The 18,753-nt window shown below is 35.2% G+C and overlaps 1 protein-coding gene across 2 annotated transcripts in view; it reads right to left on the bottom strand.

Moving 5' to 3' along the window:
* TAF3 (TATA-box binding protein associated factor 3) overlaps nt 1-18,753 on the bottom strand; it is a 254,581-nt gene that overhangs the window by 202,006 nt on the left and 33,822 nt on the right. The window lies entirely within an intron of this gene.

Genomic DNA, 18,753 nt, shown 5'->3' on the forward strand with positions numbered 1-18,753 from the left:
AGAAGGAAAAGAACTTGAGTTCCATACATAATTTATTTATCTTACATGTTTTGAAGTTACATGACATTTGTAGGTAGGATCCCTGGGGAAAAAAAATTTTCATGTAATCTGCACCCACAAAGTAAATAAATCAATTACCATTTCTCCTAATAATGTTTGTGGTCATGTTCCCCACATAAAATTAACTGAAAAAAAATTAAGACAAAACATTTCCTTTTAGAATACGTATTTTCTAATACATTCACGAATATACTCCATAAAAGTACTCCTCTAATTTTAAAAAAACAATGAAAAATTTTAAATACGTTTTGCCTCTAAGTATATAAATTCTTTACATAATTACATTAGAAAAGAAATTCTAAAACAATAAAGCACTGACCATCATCTCTTAGTAAATAGAAGTGGTATTGTAAAAAAAAAATCATTTTTTAACAGCACCATCTCCTGAGGAAAAAGAAAACTGACTTATGCAGAAAAGCCCAGGGATAAGATACATATATATATTATCTTATATATATAAAAGCTTCATAAAATGGTTACCTTAACAAGTTACTTAACAAGTAACTCAAGCTACATTTGTTAATTTATATATGTCACTTAATAATTATACTATTACATTTCTTTTCTTTGAAAAAAATATGTTCTAAAATTTTCAGTACAAGTTCAAATCTACAGCAAGTAAGGGTATCTAAAATTGTTACTTTAATCTGTTCCTGAGATTCTTTTATTTTCTTTAAACTATCTGTAAAATTAATTGCACTCTGGAGTTCTACTGAAATAAATAAAAAACACTAACAGGTATATTTTGTATGACAAACTCACAAGCTTTACAAAATCATTAAGAGCTTGGCAATAATATTTTCAGTGCATTTTACTATTACTTATCGATCCTAATGCACTTGACTTATCTATAGAGATAAAACTTATCTTGACCTTGCCGAATACAAATAACCTAGACTAAACCTGGGATGGCCTCTCTGGGGGAAAAGAGATAATAGTTAGCAAGATGAGACAACAACTCAAAGTATTCAATACAAATGCTTCAAACAAAATGAAAATTTGTTTTATTCTCACTTTGGTAGTAAGAAACCAGAAAACAACAGTTTTACATCTATAGATAAATAGCATTAAGGTATTTTCTCTAATAAACCTAACATAGCTTAAGAAACTAGTTTAGTCTTTTTAAAGTATTCTTTACATGATTCTCCAAAACACCAGGTCCCATCTTTCTTAGATGTACCCTAAAGAACAAAGGAATATGGGACTAATATGAGGAAGGGAAAAAAACAGATGCTTTCCTTTGGGGGCATGTATAACATCAGAGAACTTAAGGGGGTATACTGCAGAGAGTTTACCGAGAGTGAATATAAACTTTCTGCTCAGACTTTATTCTAATTCCACTAAAATATTCTAAAGTTACACCTACAGTAACTAATGCATAAAGGATATTTCTAAAGGCTTTTTAAAAGTTACCTGGAAGCTTCAATCACCAGTCTTACTCCTCTCTCAAATTTTACCTATACATTTTTATTGTCAGGGTAAATAGCTAAACAAAAGTTAAATTATGTATTTTGCTTTCCTGAGTCTGTGACATACAAGATATACAAAGTAGGCCAATGCAAGCCCTTCTTCACCTTTTAAAATAAAGGCCTCTTTTAAAATAAAATAAACACAATTTCTACGGAGTCAATTTGGCCCTTAACTATATCATATAGTTTAAAAAATAACGAGGCGTCGGCTAGCTTCCTAATTTCCCATGGATACAAGTAGAGATTAAAAAAATAAAACCATTATGATTCCTAATTCTCAAATACTTTTCTTTTTACAAATATTAAAGCACATAATGAAATTAATTTCAAACACAATAAATTATTACTCATAATTTTTAAGTTCCAAGAAATTCATAGAGCTAATACTCTATAATTTGAAATAAGACTTGCTTGTTTTTAAATCACTTATGGAAGACTTCAGGATTTATGGATGGATTATGAATCTATAAATTACACTGCTGTCAATTTAAATTCAGACTTGGATTCTCTCAAATCTCCTTGCCCCAAAACATTTCCCAATGTAGCCAGGCAGTGAATGCACTTTTACTGTCATTTATCATAACATTTATGTTCCTTTAGGAAAAAGAGATATAATTTTAGTTGTGCTTTAACATTCATTATTTTAGTAGTTAGATATCTTTATCAATATATATGATTTTAAGGAAGCATGAAAAAGAAATTATACAGAGAATTTGCTAAGTAGATCAATGGTTTTCTTAAGCAGTACACTAATGCAGGTACAATTTTTAAAATCCTGTAAGATTAGTTGTACTCTATTATTATTCAGGGTACCTGAACACAAGGTATTATTACTATAGCACATTAACTCAGCTATTTTTCAAGATAGAACTAGGAATTTTAAGTGCTCTCTATCCAACAATATGTCCAGGGCACCTAAATAAAATATACTGTAATTTTACCTATTTCCATCTAAAATATTGCTTGGTGCTTATAAACAGCAATACATAAACTTTCTATATTTTAATAGGTGACAGTATTTGGCATTGGCTATAGACGATTACAAACTAAAAAAAAAAAACAAACAAACCACCATCCACATACTCTGCCACAAAGAATAGGCTCCACTGCTAATTATACAGGGAACTGATTTTAATTACACAGAGAACATTGCTTTTAAAAACATTTTCCAAACTGCAAAGGCGATTGGGGAGGGGGGTAGTTAGCGAAGCAAAAAAAAAAAAAAAAACACACTTATATCGTGTTACAACAGTGCCCTCCTCTGGTAAGTGTAAAACTTTGCAGAAAAAAAAAAAAAGACATCTTGAAAAGAAAGAACCTTTAATTATAGATATTTTTCTTTCTTTACTATAAATAATGAAACTCTGTGACACCTTAAAACCTAAATCAATGTTTAACCTGATATGTAAAAAGCCCCCTGGTAAAATTCATGGTTTTGAAAATAACTGAATTCAAGAAATCATATGGCTAAAAGAAAACCTGTAAATCTTACCCATTGCTACAACACTTTTTTTACAAGTAAAGAATAAATAACAGAAATATTTGGATAACTCATCAATAATATTTCTCAATTTAAAATTCACATATTCATTAAAAGAAACTAAAATCTCATTCATTAAATGCATGGATTTTAATCTAATTCTAAGGCCATGATGAATATAATCTCAAAATAGCATGTTATTTGTAATCAAGTTAGATTTAGAGAAAATTTAATTCTTACTTTATATATAACTTTTAACCAGAAAGAATGTCTTTAAATCAAAAAGCATTTCTGTAAGAAGAATACCCTTGGTTTCAGCATCAATTAATAATCTATGCTTGGCACCTGGCTCTCGATAACAAAATAACCACCCTAATTTTAGTTCCTTTGTTTCAAGTAAAAACTTGACCACTTATGAAAGTCAGAGTTACAAGAAATCATAATACAAGATTTAGGAACACACACTTTGAAATTTTGAATCTTTTTTTTGTACGACAGGAAACTTTTTCTTCCTTAAACTTTATTTTGAAATAATTTCAAACATATAGGACAGTTGTGAAAATAATGCAAGTCCCAAATAGAGAACTTGAACATACCCCTACCCTAGATTTGCCCAAGTCTACCAATTTTAACATTTTGCTACATTTGCCATATCATTCTATCCATCTGTCCATCCAACCATCTGTCCGTCCATCCATCCCCTCTATCTATAGATAGGAAGTGTCTAAAAAGTGAATTAATAAAGTTAAAAAAGTATATTAAATGACTATTTTAAATCTCTAGCAAAAATAAGCTATTCCCTATGCCTAGAACCGAGGAAAATCTCCTGTTTTCTTTTATTATACAGCAACAGATTCTATCACAGATACATACAATCACATGGAAATTACATGTTTTAAAATGGTTTAAGAACTTCATGACTCTACAGGACACCAACTTGTTTTACACAATGTGGAACTCTGGGCTTCAAGAAAAGTAATACCAAACACACATTCTTTCAACAATTTAAATATGGGAGTGGTGGGGTTGTGTGTAGAGGAAGGGATCAAGAACAAAGCAGCCACCAGTAGGAAATTTTCAGGCCAGAGTCTAAGGTCTTCAGTAGGGGAAGGGTTATTGAGAGGACCAAGGAAGGGACTTGGAGAAAAAAGAAAAGGAAGCAGAAATCAAAACAGAAAAGTCGGGGTCCTCTTGCTAGGTAGAAATAATAAAAATTTTCAAGTGAGAAAGTTTTTTGATGGTTAAGAAAGTCACCAACCTGATGCTTCTGCAACAAAAAACTACTGTTCCTCACTAAGTTTTAGCTGCATTTACAATTTTATAAAATGGAAACCAAGAAAGAAATGGAATTTACATCACAAAAACACTATTTTATAATGAACTGCCAGAAAGTATCTTCTAGTATACAATTCTCATATAAAGAAATTATATACAAACTAACCACTGGAAGAAGACAGGAAACAAAAATCATGAAAGCATATTAGACAAAAAAAAAAGCAGCGAATATAACCAGATGGATTTTAATTTTTTTTTTTTAAAGATACACTCCCTGAAAAAGTCAGGATTGACTTCTGATATATAGTAGTTCCCAAGTGCAATAATGACAAATGAGAATTTCAAAATTAAAGGAGAGAGCAATGGATTACAAAAATGAAATAATCAATAATTCTTAGGATCAGAATTTTATTATTTTCTAATCAAAAGATTGAGTTCAAAATTAAGCCTCTTTTGAACAGGTAGTGGGTAAGAAGGTGATTCCTTGAGTCATATTTTTTTCTTCACATTATTTTTTGAATAATATTACAGACTATCTTTCATTTCTCCCCATCACCTAAAAAAAGGGAGTGAGGGATGTGCACCTGAAATCCTTAAATATAAATATGGATAAATATAATCAAATGTAGTCCACAAAGAACTTAAATCTCTGAAAACTGTTCCTTCTTTAACAAACTAAACTTGCCAACTAAAAGATACAGATTGACAGAATGGATTAAAAAGTATGATTCATTAACATGCTGCCTACAAGAGATACATCTTGGACCCAAGGACACAAATTGATTGAAAGTGAAAGGATGGAGAAAAGATGTTCCATGCACGGTGTAACCAAAAGAAAGAAGAAGCAGCTATTCTAATATCAGACAAAACAGACTTTAAATGTAAAGATGTCATAAGAGACAAGGAAGGACACTACATATTTATAAAAGGATAGGTTCACACACACAAAAAAAGGGTTAGTTCATTAAGAAAGATTACAGTCATAAATGTTTATGATCCCAATCAAGGAGCTCCAAAGTACATGAATTTAGTGGTAATAAATTAATTACAAAAACAAGGACTACTTCATTGCTTCAAAGGTCACACCTCTCGATCTCAGCACACATTTAAAAAAATAAATTTTTCACACAACATACTTCACTTTCAAATGCATTTCCTGAAATAGTTTCAAAGGGTGAATTTCAACCTATATGGCTACCATTATACCCATATTTAGTATAAAATGGGTCGGGAGACACAAAACAGTGACTACTGGGTACTGTATATATAGTAATCATCATAAATTAATAAATTCACTAGGAAATGGTCATTCGCTCAATAGACATTTAATGAGTACCTATATGGGGCTGTGGACTATTACAAGTACTAGGAATGAAACAAAGAATAAAATGGGCAAAGATACATTCCCTTGGATTACATTCTGTCCAAAGAAAACAGACAAACTAAATAAGTAAAATACAGTAAAGTGTAGCCATCATAATGTGTCACAGGGAAAAAAAGGTGGAATATAACACACTGTGTAAATGCATCCCTTCCTGTGTCTTTACCTCATTCTCAAATAAAGGATGGGCTAAAGTTCTTTTCTTTAGCAAGAGCAAGGTAGGGGGTAGGGATAAAGGAGGTGAGACCAAACCAGTAAACAGCAGGCAGTCCTATCTCAGCCATGATTTCAGAAAATTGGGAATTTGTAATATGGGTTCCCATTATTTTCCCAGCCCATTCCAGAATGGACTGAAGAAAGTCCATGTTAAGTGATTTCAGAAATCACTACTGCTATCCTAGAAGCCAGAATCCATATAGTAGAGTTTGAAGAAAGGATATGTACATGTAGAATAGGGGTTACAATTTTCAGTAAGGTGTTTCAGAAAGGCTTCAATAAGAAGATAATATATGATGACAACAAGGTATTCCAGAAAGGCTGAAGGAAGGCACATACACACACAAATATACATACACATACAGCAAAAGATTCTAGGGTCATCTTCACCAACAGGACTAAGATCATTCCATTTCAATTGTGAAGATGCATTTTCAGAATCCCTATGTATCTCCAATTGTCATTCATATTTGTCTGATACAAGATTAATTCGGAAACAATAAAAATGGATATATGGGCAGCCCTGTGAGCTCACTATGTCATCCCAGGTGCCTCAGCATGGAGTGTGGGAACTATATAATTAGTATACTGTCAAAACTTAGTTCTGCCATATACGAAACATGTAACAGAAGGTAATTACTTAACTTCTCTGTGCCTGAGCTTTTTTATTCTAAGTGAGGGTAATAATAGCTACCTCACAGGGTGGCTGTGAAGGTTAAATTGATGATATATTTGAAGGAATAGGAACAGAACATGGCATCTGGTAGATGCTCATAAGAGTTGGCTCATTCCTAAACTTCAATACACGAACCCCACTTCAAAGCTCCATTCAATAATTAAATGGAATGTTGAATAGGGAGTGAGATCTTGTTTGTACAGGTCGGTATGATTTGCCCCAATACATCCCAAAGTAATTTGGACAGAGGATAAAAAAAGTATTTACAAAGCCTCCTGCAGGGACTGGGGAGAAAGGAGAAAATATTAAACTTCCCCACATGGGGAATTTCTGATATTCTTGCAAGCAGTGGGGACAGCCAATTTTAATAGGCCAAGCCCTCAATCTTTGGGGCTCACCCCTATGAAATTTAACCCTGCAAAGAAGAAGCTAAGCCTACTTATAATTATGCCTAAGAGTCACCCCCAGAGAACCTCTTTCATTGCTCAGATGTGGCCTTTCTCTCTAAGCCAACTTGGTAGGTGAACTGACTGCTCTACTCTCTACAAGGGGTATAAATTTATACCCAGAGGTATAAATCTCCCTGGCAACACAGGACATGATTCCCAAGGATGAACCAGGACCTAGCATCATGTGATTTGAGAAAGCCTTCTTGATCAAAAGGGGGAAGAGAGAAATGAGACAAATAAAGTTTCAGCAGCTGAGAGATTTCAAACAGAGTCGAGAAATGTGCTGGTTTGAAACTGTTGTGAACCCCCAAAAGTCATGTTCTTTAATTTGCATTCATCATTGTTTGGGCAGGATCTTTTTTATTGTTTCCATGGAGATCTGAGCTACCCAATTCATGGTGGTACCTTCTGATTAGGTAGTTTCCATAGAGATATGTCTCCACCCATTCAAGGTGGGGTTGCTTACTACAATCCTTTAAGAGGGAACCATTTTGAAAAAAGCTTTAGAGCCAACACAACCAGAGACCTTTGGAGATACAGGAAGAAAACGCCCCTGGGAAAGCCGTTTGAAGAAGCGGGTAGAGAAAGCTAGCAGATGTTGACATGTGCCTTCCCAGGTGACAGAGGTGATCCGGATGGCATGAGCCCTTCTCTAAGTGAAGGTGACCTCTTGTTGGTACCTTAATTTGGACGTTTTCACAGCCTCAGAATTATAAACTTGCAACTTAATAAATTCCCTTTTTAAAAACCATTCCAAGTGCTGCAACAGTGGCTCAGTGGCAGAATTCTCGCCTGCCATGCCAGAGACCCAGATTTGATTCTTGGAGCCAGCCTATGTAAAAAAAAAAAAGGCCATTCCATTTCTGATATATTGTATTCCAATAGCTTTAACAAACCAAAACAAGAGGTTATCCTGGAGGTTATTCTTATACAATATATAGATATCCCTTTTTAATTTATGGTATATTGGAGTGGCTAGTGGGAAGTACCTGAAACTGTTGAACTGTATTCCAGTAGCCTTGATTCTTGAAGACTACTGTATAACTATACCGCTTTTACAACGTGAATGTGTGATTGTGAAAACCTTGTGGCAGATGCCCCCTGTATTCAGGATATGGGCAGAGGAGTAAAAAAAAAAATAAGGAAAAATAAATAAATAATAGGGGAGGGATAAGGGGTGAAAAAAGTTGGGTAGATTGCAATACTAGTGGTCAATGAGAGGGAGGGGTATGGCATATGGGATGTATGGGATTTTTCCCTTGCCATTTTATTTCTTTTTCTGGAGTGATGCAAATCTTCTAAAAACGATCATGGTGATGAATACACAACTATGTGATGACATTATGAGTCACTGATTGTGTACTTTGGATGGACTGTATGGTGTGGGAAGATATCTCATTAAAAATATTAAAAATAATAATAATAAACAAATAAAAAAGTCCTTCATTTCCCTTTACAATATTTCAAATTTTCAGTACACAGGCATCACACATCTTTTGTTAAATACATTTCTAGGTTGCTCTTACGCAAGCTTCAGGTAGACCTTGCTACCTATCATAACCTGAAAACCCCCAACCAGGACCATTCTAGTCAATCCTAAAGTACACCTAGAGCAATATATAAGATTCCACAAGGGTTTCAGGCACTGAGTAACTTGCTAGAAACCTACAACCTCAAGATGGGTCTTTGGTCCAGCTGAAACCTAGCCCAGCCTCTCCAGAACATCAGATAGTTCCATCTCTCTACCCCATATCAGTGACACACCCTTACAATATCAAAAATTTAGAATTGCCACAGCCCAAACAACCCCAAAGAGAGATATGGAAAGATCAAAATTGATGGTGGAATTATACATAGAAGCTAGGACTTAACAAACGAATATGAATGCTAAATCATTAAATTCATATCTCTTTTACTCTCCAGTATTTTAGAGCAGCTAGAAGTAAAAACCTAAAATTGTAAAACTGTAACTGATGTCAAAGTCTGAAATATGTTCTACAACTAATTGTGGTGCTGTGTTTTTAAATTTATAGCTTTTTTGTACATGTTATTGTTCACAAAAAAAGAAGGAAAAAAAGTCGATTGTGATAATAAAAAAGTATTTAAACCCTCTAGCCTCCTGTATTCTGGAGCAGCTAGAAGGAAAAATACGAGAGGATCATATGGTAGCCCATGACAAACTATGGGATCTATTCTGTCACCACTTTCTGAAGAGTGCTTTGAAAACTATTGCTTTGCTTTGTATATATGTTATATTACACAATAAAAAAAGTTAAAAAAAAAGACATGTAGTAGTGATGACAACTTGAGATATGTTTAATTGTTTCATTAGACAATGAAGAAGTCATGAATATAAGTAAAGGACACACTTTGCCATACAGAAAAAAATATATATATTTCTCAAGTATTTTAATTTTCTTGATGCTATTGTAAACGACTTGTACTTTATATTAGGAGAAATGGGGAGTTACTGCTTAATGAGTACAGAGTTTGTTTGGGTGATGAAAAGGTTTTGGAACTGAATAATGATGATGGTAGCACATCACTGTGAATGTACTTTATACCACTGAATTGTACATGTGAAAGTGGTTTAAAAAGGGAAGTTCTGTGTTGTATTTATGTTACCACAATAAAAATTTTAGAAAAAATTTTTTAAAAGTTAATATGCTACTGAAATAATTTCATCTTATTTGTAATCTGTCAACCCCATAAACCCTCAATCATCCTTATTCCTATCTTCCCAAATAATTCAACTGAAAAATAGATAACGTTTATGAGAAATCCCTAAATTAATAGTAAAAAAAGAAAATATTTCAGAAATGAAGAAAAGAACACTGGGGTATGGTATGGCTCAAAATCAGAGTTCCACCCCACCCCCACCCGCAATGAATTTGGAAAGCTAATGGTAGTCTCATAACTTCTCTAGTTCTCTCCTGATTTTTTTCTTTCTTAACCTTAACAAAAACATCACTTAAGACACCGAGGTAAATAATCATGTTAAAAAGCTAAGAGAAGGCTAAGAGCTTTTCTTGGATGATATTTATACCCGTGTGAAAGAAAAAGTCTTCATTTCCCTTAAATCAAAATACAATTTTTTTCATGAAATAACTCACAAATAGGATGAAGAATTTAAGCAACATAAAATCAAAATGCCTTTTTAAAACCTTAGAACAAGACTAAGTAGAGTTCTGTGCCAGTCCACCAAATAATACACTATCCAGTGTCTACTTTACTGTTCCAAAGACTTTCTGGCACCAACCTTCCTCCTCTCTGGGAGTACCCATTGCTATTCTGTAGGCATCCTGCCAGCTTCTCCTCTAATTCCTGAGAACTCTCTCCTAGACTTATGGTCTGAGAGGGCAGCAGCGATAAACAGTTCTAACTTACTAATGGGATAGAAGTATGTACCTGTGACAGGAAAGACACCATTTTAGAAAGTAGGTTTTACGGCTTGCTGAAGATCTGGATTATAATTCAGTTTACCTTTGTTCCTATTTTTTTCCTTTCCCCTTCCTTACTTTCATAGTCATTTATTTGTTTATTTATTTATTTTTTTTACATTGGTAAATTCTTTAATATTTAGGAAGGAATTTGGCGCACAGAGAAAAACTCACCACTATTTGCACTGTTAGTTTAAAGCTCAATCAGCACATCTGAAACCCAAATTATTTATTTTGAGAATCAAATATTGATACAAATTTGATTGTTTAAACTCTTTTATACAATTACATTAGACAATAAATTTAATATGCCTTATTTGTTTGAACACTGCTAACACCTTAAACAACAGATAAATACACTCAAGAACAATAACAAATGCATTTATTGTTTTTTATTAGACCTCTTACAGAGTTGGAGTTAACTTTGCTTTCTCATTTTCCAGATTTTACTCTGTCCTAAGGTTTTGTAATCTTAGCAGACCCAAGATGAGGCTAAATGAGGTTGCAGGTTATGGTTTTGCTGACTCTTGGACCTGGCTGTGTCTCTAAGATGATACAAACCCCAAGAATGATTATTATTTTAAATAATAAAAATGTTTTCCTTTACCATGTGATGGACCTCTTAATCATTGCCTTGTTTAAAAAATTTTTTATTAATTAAAAAAAATTACAAGAAACACAAACATTCCCAACACACACACACTCAGCAATTCACAATATCATCACATAGTTGCATATTCATCATCATGATCATTTCCCAGAACATTAGCATCAATTCAGAAAAAGAAATAAAAAGACAACAGAATAATATAACAAACAGAAAAAACAAATTTACATGCCATACCCCTTATTGATCCCTTTCATTGATCACTAGCCTTTCAAAGTAAATCTGTTTTAACATTTGTTCCCCCTATTATTTATTTTCATTCCATATGTTCCTCTCTGTTGACAAGGTAGATAAAAGGAGCATCAGACACAAGGTTTTCACAATCACACAGTCACATTGTGAAAGCTATATCATTATACAATCATCATCAAGAAACATGGCTACTGGAACACACTGCTACATTTTCAGGCAGTTCCCTCCAGCCTCTCCATTACATCTTGGATAACAAGGTGATATCTACTTAATGCATAAGAATAACCTCCAGGATAACCTCTCAACTCTGTTTGGAATCTCTCAGCCATTGACACTTTGTCTCAAAGAGTTTCTCAATCCCTTGATGCCGGGTCTCAGCTCATTCTAGAGTTTTTCTCAATACCTTGATGCTGAATCTCAGCTCATTCTGGGATTTCTGTCCCACGCTGCCAGGAAGATCCACACCCCTGGTAGTCATGTCCCACATAGACAGGGGGAGGGTGGTGAGTTTGCTTGTTGTGTTGGCTGGAGAGAGAGGCCACATCTGAGCAACAAAAGAGGTTCTCTTGGGGGTGACTCTTAGGCTTAATTTTAAGAAGGCTTGACCTATCCCCTGTGGGTTAGTTTCATATGAACAAACCCCAAGACTGGGGGCTCAGCCTATAGCTTTGGTTGTCCACACTGCTTATGAAAATATCAAGAATTCAACTTGGGGAAGTTGAGTTTTCCCCCGTTCTCACCATTCCCCAAAGGGGACTTTGCAAATGCTTTTCCACTCACTGATCAAATAACTCTGGGATTCATCAGGGCATCACCTGGACAAACCAACAAAATCTCATGTCCTATACAAAGTTCCATGTACTTAAGGTGTTCAATCAACTATCTACATAAGTTATATTAGGAGATGCACTAGTCAAAGTATAGATTTGTACCAAATAAACATTTTTTGCTTTAGTCTCACACATTAGTTGAAATTTTAAAATATTAAGTACCATCTATTTTCAGCACACTGCAGTAATGACATTCTTTTGCTCTTCCTCATGCAAAAACGTTTTTTAAATTTGTACATTTAGTCACTATCACAATACACTCCAGGCATTCCTAGATTACACCATCTCAATCTTTATCATCTATCTTTCTTTGTGATTTCATTTATGCCCCAGCCCTCCTCCCTCTATCATTCTCATATGCAGCTTCATTCAGTGTTTTAACATAATTGTATAACAGTTAGGTAATATTGTGCTGTCCATTTCTGAGTTTTTATATTCAGTCCTGTTGCACTATCTGTATCCCTTCAGCTCCAGTTACCCAATATCTTACCCTATTTCTATCTCCTGACGGTCTCTGTTACCAAAGAAATATTCCAAATTTATTCACTAATGTCAGTTCATATCAATGAGACCATACAGTATTTGTCCTTTTGTTTCTGGCTAATCACACTCAGCATAATGTCCTTAAGGTTCTTCCATGTTGTTACATACTTCATAACTTTACTCTGTCTTACAGCTGCATAATATTCCATCTCATGTAAATGTCACAGTTTGTTTAGCCAACTGTCTGATGGACATTTTGGCTGTTTCCATCTCTTGGTAATTGTTAATAATGCTGCTATAAACATTGGTGTGTAAATGTCCATTTGTATCCTTGGCCTCATATCCTTTGAATAGAGACAGCATATAGATGGGTACTGTTTTTTAATCCATTCTGCCAGACTATGTCTTTTGATTAGAGAATTTAATCCATTAACATTCAGTGTTATTACTGCATGGGTAGTACTTTCTTCTACTATTTTGCCCTCTGGATTTTATATGTCATATCTAATTTTCCTTCCTTTTTACCTTTACTCATAGTCTTCCTTTCTATACTCTTCTTCATACCTCTCTCTTCTGTTTTCGTTTCTGTCTCTAGTGTTCCCTTTAGTATTTCTTGCAGAGCTGGTCTCTTGGTCACAAATTCTCTCAGTGATTTTTTTGTCTGAAAATGTTTTAATTTTTCCCTCATTTTTGAAGGACAATTTTGCTGGATATACAATTCTTGGTTGGCAGTTTTTCTCTTTTAATAATTTAAATATATTATCCCACCATCTTCTTGCCTCCATGGTTTCTGCTGAGAGATCTGCGCATAGTCTTATTGGGCTTCCTTTGTATGTGATGGATTGTTTTTCTCTTGCTGCTTTCAAGATCCTCTCTTTCTCTTTGACCTCTGACATTCTGATTATTAAATGTCTTGGAATATGTCTATTTGGATCTATTCTCTTTGGGGTACGCTGCACTTCTTGGATCTGTAATTTTAAGTCTGTCATAAAAGTTGGGAAATTTTCAGTGATAATTTCCTCCATTAGTTTTTCTCCTCCTTTTCCCTTCTCTTCTTCTTCTGGGACACCCACAACATGTATATTCATGCGCTTCATACTGTCTTTCAATTCCCTGAGTCCCTGCTCATATTTTTCCATTTTTTTTCTTATAGTTTCTGTTTCCCGTCGGATTTCAGATGTTCTGTCCTCCAGTTCAGAAATCCTATGTTCTGTCTCTCGAAATCTACCATTGTAGGTTTCCACTGTTTTTTTCATCTCTTCTACTGTGTCTTTCATTCCCATAAGATCTGTGATTTGTTTTTTCAGACTTTCAGTTTCAGTTTCTTCTTTTTGTTCTTTCCTTGCCTTCTTTATATCTCCCTCAATTCACTGATTTGGTTTTTGATGAGGTTTTCCATGTCTGTTCGTACATTCTGAATTAATTGTTTCAGCTCCTGTATATCATTTGAATTGTTGGTTTTGTTCCTTTGACTGGGCCATATCTTCAATTTTCCTAGTGTGATTTGTTTTTTTTGCTGACGTCTAGGCATTTAATTACCTTAATTAGTTTATTCTGGAGATTGCTTTCACTTCTTTTAAATAGGGTTTTCTTGCTGGATGAATTTGTTGTCTGTCTGTTCTTTGACATTCCGGTTAGCTTTATCTGGATCTTTAGCTTAAGTTTTGTTTAACAGAGGAGAATTTTTCAGTTCTTGTTTTCTTGTTTCTTGCCCTGCTTGTGTGGTGCCTTTCCCCCACACACACTTAGGAGGGTCTACTTGGATATTATAGACCCCAGCCAGATTTTCCCAGGCCAAACTGGCCTCCTATCAGGAGGAAAGAGTCACCTGCGTCAGTTTTCCCTGAGGGTGAGACCCAGCAGGTTGAAAGACTTTTCTGTGAAGTCTCTGGACTCTGTTTTTCTTATCCTGCCCAGTATGTGGCGCTTGTCTGACTGCAGGTCCCACCAGCATAAGATGATGCGGTACCTTTAACTTTGGCAGACTCTCCCTGCTGGGGGGATGGGGGTGGGGACAGAGGAGAAGTTGTAGGCTGGTTTTAATGGCTTCAAATTACCAAGCCCTGGTGTCTGAATTCCTTGATGGAGGGATTCCACCTGGGTGGGGCTTCACCCCTCCCCTGGGGAAGGCACAGGCTCCAGATAAGCCCCCAAAAGAGCTCACTTCTGCCTATGCCTGGGGCAGTTGCAGCCTGAAAATCCTGCCGCTGTATCCAAAGGCAGTCAAGCCTTTGTAGATACACAGCCACAAAAACCTCTGTTTCCTTCTTTTTTATCCCCCCTTTTTCTGTCAGTCCTGCCCCCTTTGCGCCGGGGCTAAAATGAGCAACCTCCGCTTTGATTACGTTTACCTAAGCTGGGGGCCTATTTTTAGTAGTCAGAATTTGTTAATTAGTTCCACAATTGGCGTTTGATTGTGCTCAGTCCCTGCTGCTGGTAAAGTCCTTTCCTTTCCCCTTTGGGAAGCGGCCTGTGGGGGAGGGGAGCTTGCCGCCGCAGCTTTGGGAACTCACGGTTCTGGGGGGGGTCTCGCAGCCGGTCCAGCTGGTCCAGACTGGAGTACGCTGTGTGTCCGGTCACTGATGTGGCCCCAGGAGCTGTCCTGTATTATTTCTGGTTATTTAGTAGTTGTTCTGGAGGACGAACTAAAATGCGCACGTTGTTAAGCAGCCATCTTGACCCAGAAGTCATATCCATTTATTTTAGGCACAAGCATGACCATTCAAAGAAAATCATCACCTCAGAAACAAAGTAAGCAATAACTGTTATTCAAACAGAGGATTTGATCCCATTAAGAAGTAATTAAAAGAAATTTCAGATCATTTACTAGGAAATTTACAATCTTCAAGGTAATCTTCTGTGATGGAACTATAATATCATTACATAATGTTACTAAATATAAAACGCCATCTCTTTTCATTTTAGTGAACTAAAACTTCAAGACTGTTTTTTGGTTTTATGTTCTTAATTGTACATAGATGGTTTTGCTAAAAATTAATCCGAAAATAGGCAATCGTTACTAATTTCACAGAAGAATTTGTTACTTTACAAAGGATTCAGGGGATCCTTTAAGTAGTGAGTATTATGGCTCCATTTTAAATTCTCTTTTTAAAAATTGGTATAACATCAAATTTTTCAGATGCATATCTAGTGCAGAGTGTAAGATCCAACCAGTGGTATATTAGACAAGTAATTAAATTATACCAAAAACAAAGGTAATAAATATTTAAATTCATCGCTTCCTAAATTCTTGAGTCTATTTACATTTATTTTATCTGTATGGTGGAAACACTATGTAGTAGTGTTACACAGCACATCTCTTCCCAACACGTACTCAAATGACACTGCATTGAGTGTTTGAAATCAGCCATGGTGGAAAATACTTATATCACAAAATCAGCAAACACTACAAAACATAGTGTGATATATTGTTTACTGATTGTCCCTCCTTAAAAGAATGACAGAGAAAATGCTGAAAATGCAGATTAAACTTAAAAGTGTGCTGCAAACATAAAAAAATTGAGGATTTTTTTTTCAGTATTCAAAAACCAGTATTCACCCAAGCAAAAAAGTCCTTCACTTATAGACAAATGAAGTTCTGACATAGACATTTGTTGTTTTACTTTTGTCTTCTTTATTAATATAAAGAAAAATATCAACCAATATGTATGTTGGAACTATACTCATTTGTCTGTTGTAAGTATAGTTTAACTATATGAGAGCTCAGCAAAAGCAAAATTTAATGAAAGCATTCTGTGAAAATCATTTGGCTATGTGAAATTTACAAGAGGGAGTACTGAACAACATTTTATTATGTATAAATTATGTGATACACATCTTTTATATTGGTAAAATTTATAATACTTATGTATGCATTTACATGTATTCACAAGAACACCAATGAATGGGACCTCCCTTTCAGTTGGCTTCTGAGTTCTTCAGATACTACCACAGTAGCATTTGATCACATCCTTGCTATCTGGTTGTGATAAGATTTTCCAGGTCATTTTATAGATTTCCTGACCTAGACTTGGGAACAGCCAAATTTTTCTAAGATGCCTTGGTTCATTTTGGAGAGAAATGAATTTCAAAACGACAAATATGCTTCTAGGGGTGATCACTGGGTTGGTAATTGTTTGTAGGCCTTTTCTAACATGTTCAACCTCCTGGACTACTCCTATAATTTTTTTTAATCTTTTGTTTTTTTTTTGGTTTTGCATTCTATAGGTTTCATCACCTTTGTGTTTTTACTTCTGTTAACGTGTGTTTTAATTTCTAAGAACTCCTTGGGCTTGGGATGCAACTCTGCTTCTTCTATTTTCCTCTTCCTTCTCTTCCATTTCCTTCTTTAAAATAATATCTCGTTTTTTGGTTACAAAACTTTCTTTTATCTCTCTTAGGATATTATTAATAGTTTCATTTCAATTCCTCCCCTCCACACCCTGCATGATTCTGTTTGCTCTAGGTTGCTTTTTTATTTGTTTTGCACTTTTGCATTAGAAGCTTTCTTCAGTTGTATGGTAATCTTGCATTAACTGTGCATGTTTGAGAGCGGGATTAAAAGTTGACTGGGAGCTCTTGAATATATCAGTGGGACTTGTGAAGTACTGATTTGACTTTAGAGAGATGACTGGGTCATAAGTTGGGAAATGTCTGATGTCAACAGCTTTAGGTATTTCATCATAGCCTGGCCTAATTTCCTAAAGAAATCTCTTATTCTCTTGCCTGCAGAATGAAGGCCTGGCTGCCAGCATTCTGGGAGCCAAGAACACTATCAGTCTCAGCTTCCAGTATGTAAGCACTCTGTTATAATAATCATCATGTTTTCAGATGCTACCCCTGCTCTCTGTTGAGCCTGGTTCCCTACCCCTTCCTTGCCCCAATCTAGAGTCCCTCTGTTTTGCTCTGTTAAAAAGGAAACATCCAATCTTTTGTGGGAGCCACTAACTCAGCTGCACCAAATCTGGGATGGAATATGTGCATCTGTTTGATACATAAGCAGATTTTCAACCAATCCTCCCCCTTGCTTCCAGAAGGCCACCGAAGCCTGAGCTTTCTTGGGTTCTTCAGTGTAAATAAAGATGGGTCTGTCAAGTTCTTTACCAATTGACCACTTACTTTCCAGTTCAAAAAATGTGTCACTCTCCCCCATTCTCATCATTAATTTAGCTATATGCCTTTAACAACTACAACAACCACAAAAATTCCTTTACTGTTATTTTAGTGGGGTCCCAGGAGAGAGAAAAATGGATGTATACAGGGCGCACAGGTTGTTTAGTGGTAGAATGCTCGCCGTCCATGTGGTCAATTCCCAGACCATGCACCTCCCCCCGCCAAAAAAAATGGATGTATAGGTTCAATTCTCTAGAAGTGTTTTACAAAGACCACTTTTATTGTCTCATTCTATTCTTCAAGAACCTGCAGTAGTTCACATCATAATCAAATTCTTCTAAATGGCTTCCATGATACTCTAATATACCACCAATCTATTTATAGATTCTGAATTGTTCTTTACATTTGAGGAAGCTTACTTGTATGCTCAAGTAAATACACACACACACACAGTGTTACTTTTTCTACCTTCATGATCTTCTAATGGAATTTCCCTTTCTTTAGAATGATCTTTTTAGTTCTCAAGTCTTATTCCTCAAGGTCCAAATTCAGGTAAAGACTTTTCTCATTTATAAGTTTCCTTCAGTTGCTCTAACTTAGATAGATAATTTCCCATCCTGAATTCTTATTATACTTACTAACCTATACTAACGGATTTTTTTTATATGTTAGTTTTTACCTCTTTAGAGTGTTAACTTCTCAAGGACCTGTGTTTGTCTTCTTCTTCAGTTGATGATATTAAAGAATTACTTTTAATTTTGAGGGTGTGATAATATCATAGTTATACCAAAACTAGATCTAATCCATTACAGATATGTACTGAAACATTTATGAGTGAAATAACATGACATCAAAGATTTGCTTCAAAATAATATGGAAGGGGGTGGTGCAATGGTGGCTCAGGCGGTACAATGGTTGCTCAGTGGCAGAATTCTCAACTGCCATGCCAGAGACCCAAGTTCATTTCCTGGAACATACCCATGTAAACAACAACAACAACAACAAAAACTACAGAAGGGGGGA

The sequence above is a fragment of the Tamandua tetradactyla genome, chromosome 7 (genome assembly GCF_023851605.1).
Source record: "Tamandua tetradactyla isolate mTamTet1 chromosome 7, mTamTet1.pri, whole genome shotgun sequence".
NCBI lineage: Eukaryota > Metazoa > Chordata > Mammalia > Pilosa > Myrmecophagidae > Tamandua > Tamandua tetradactyla.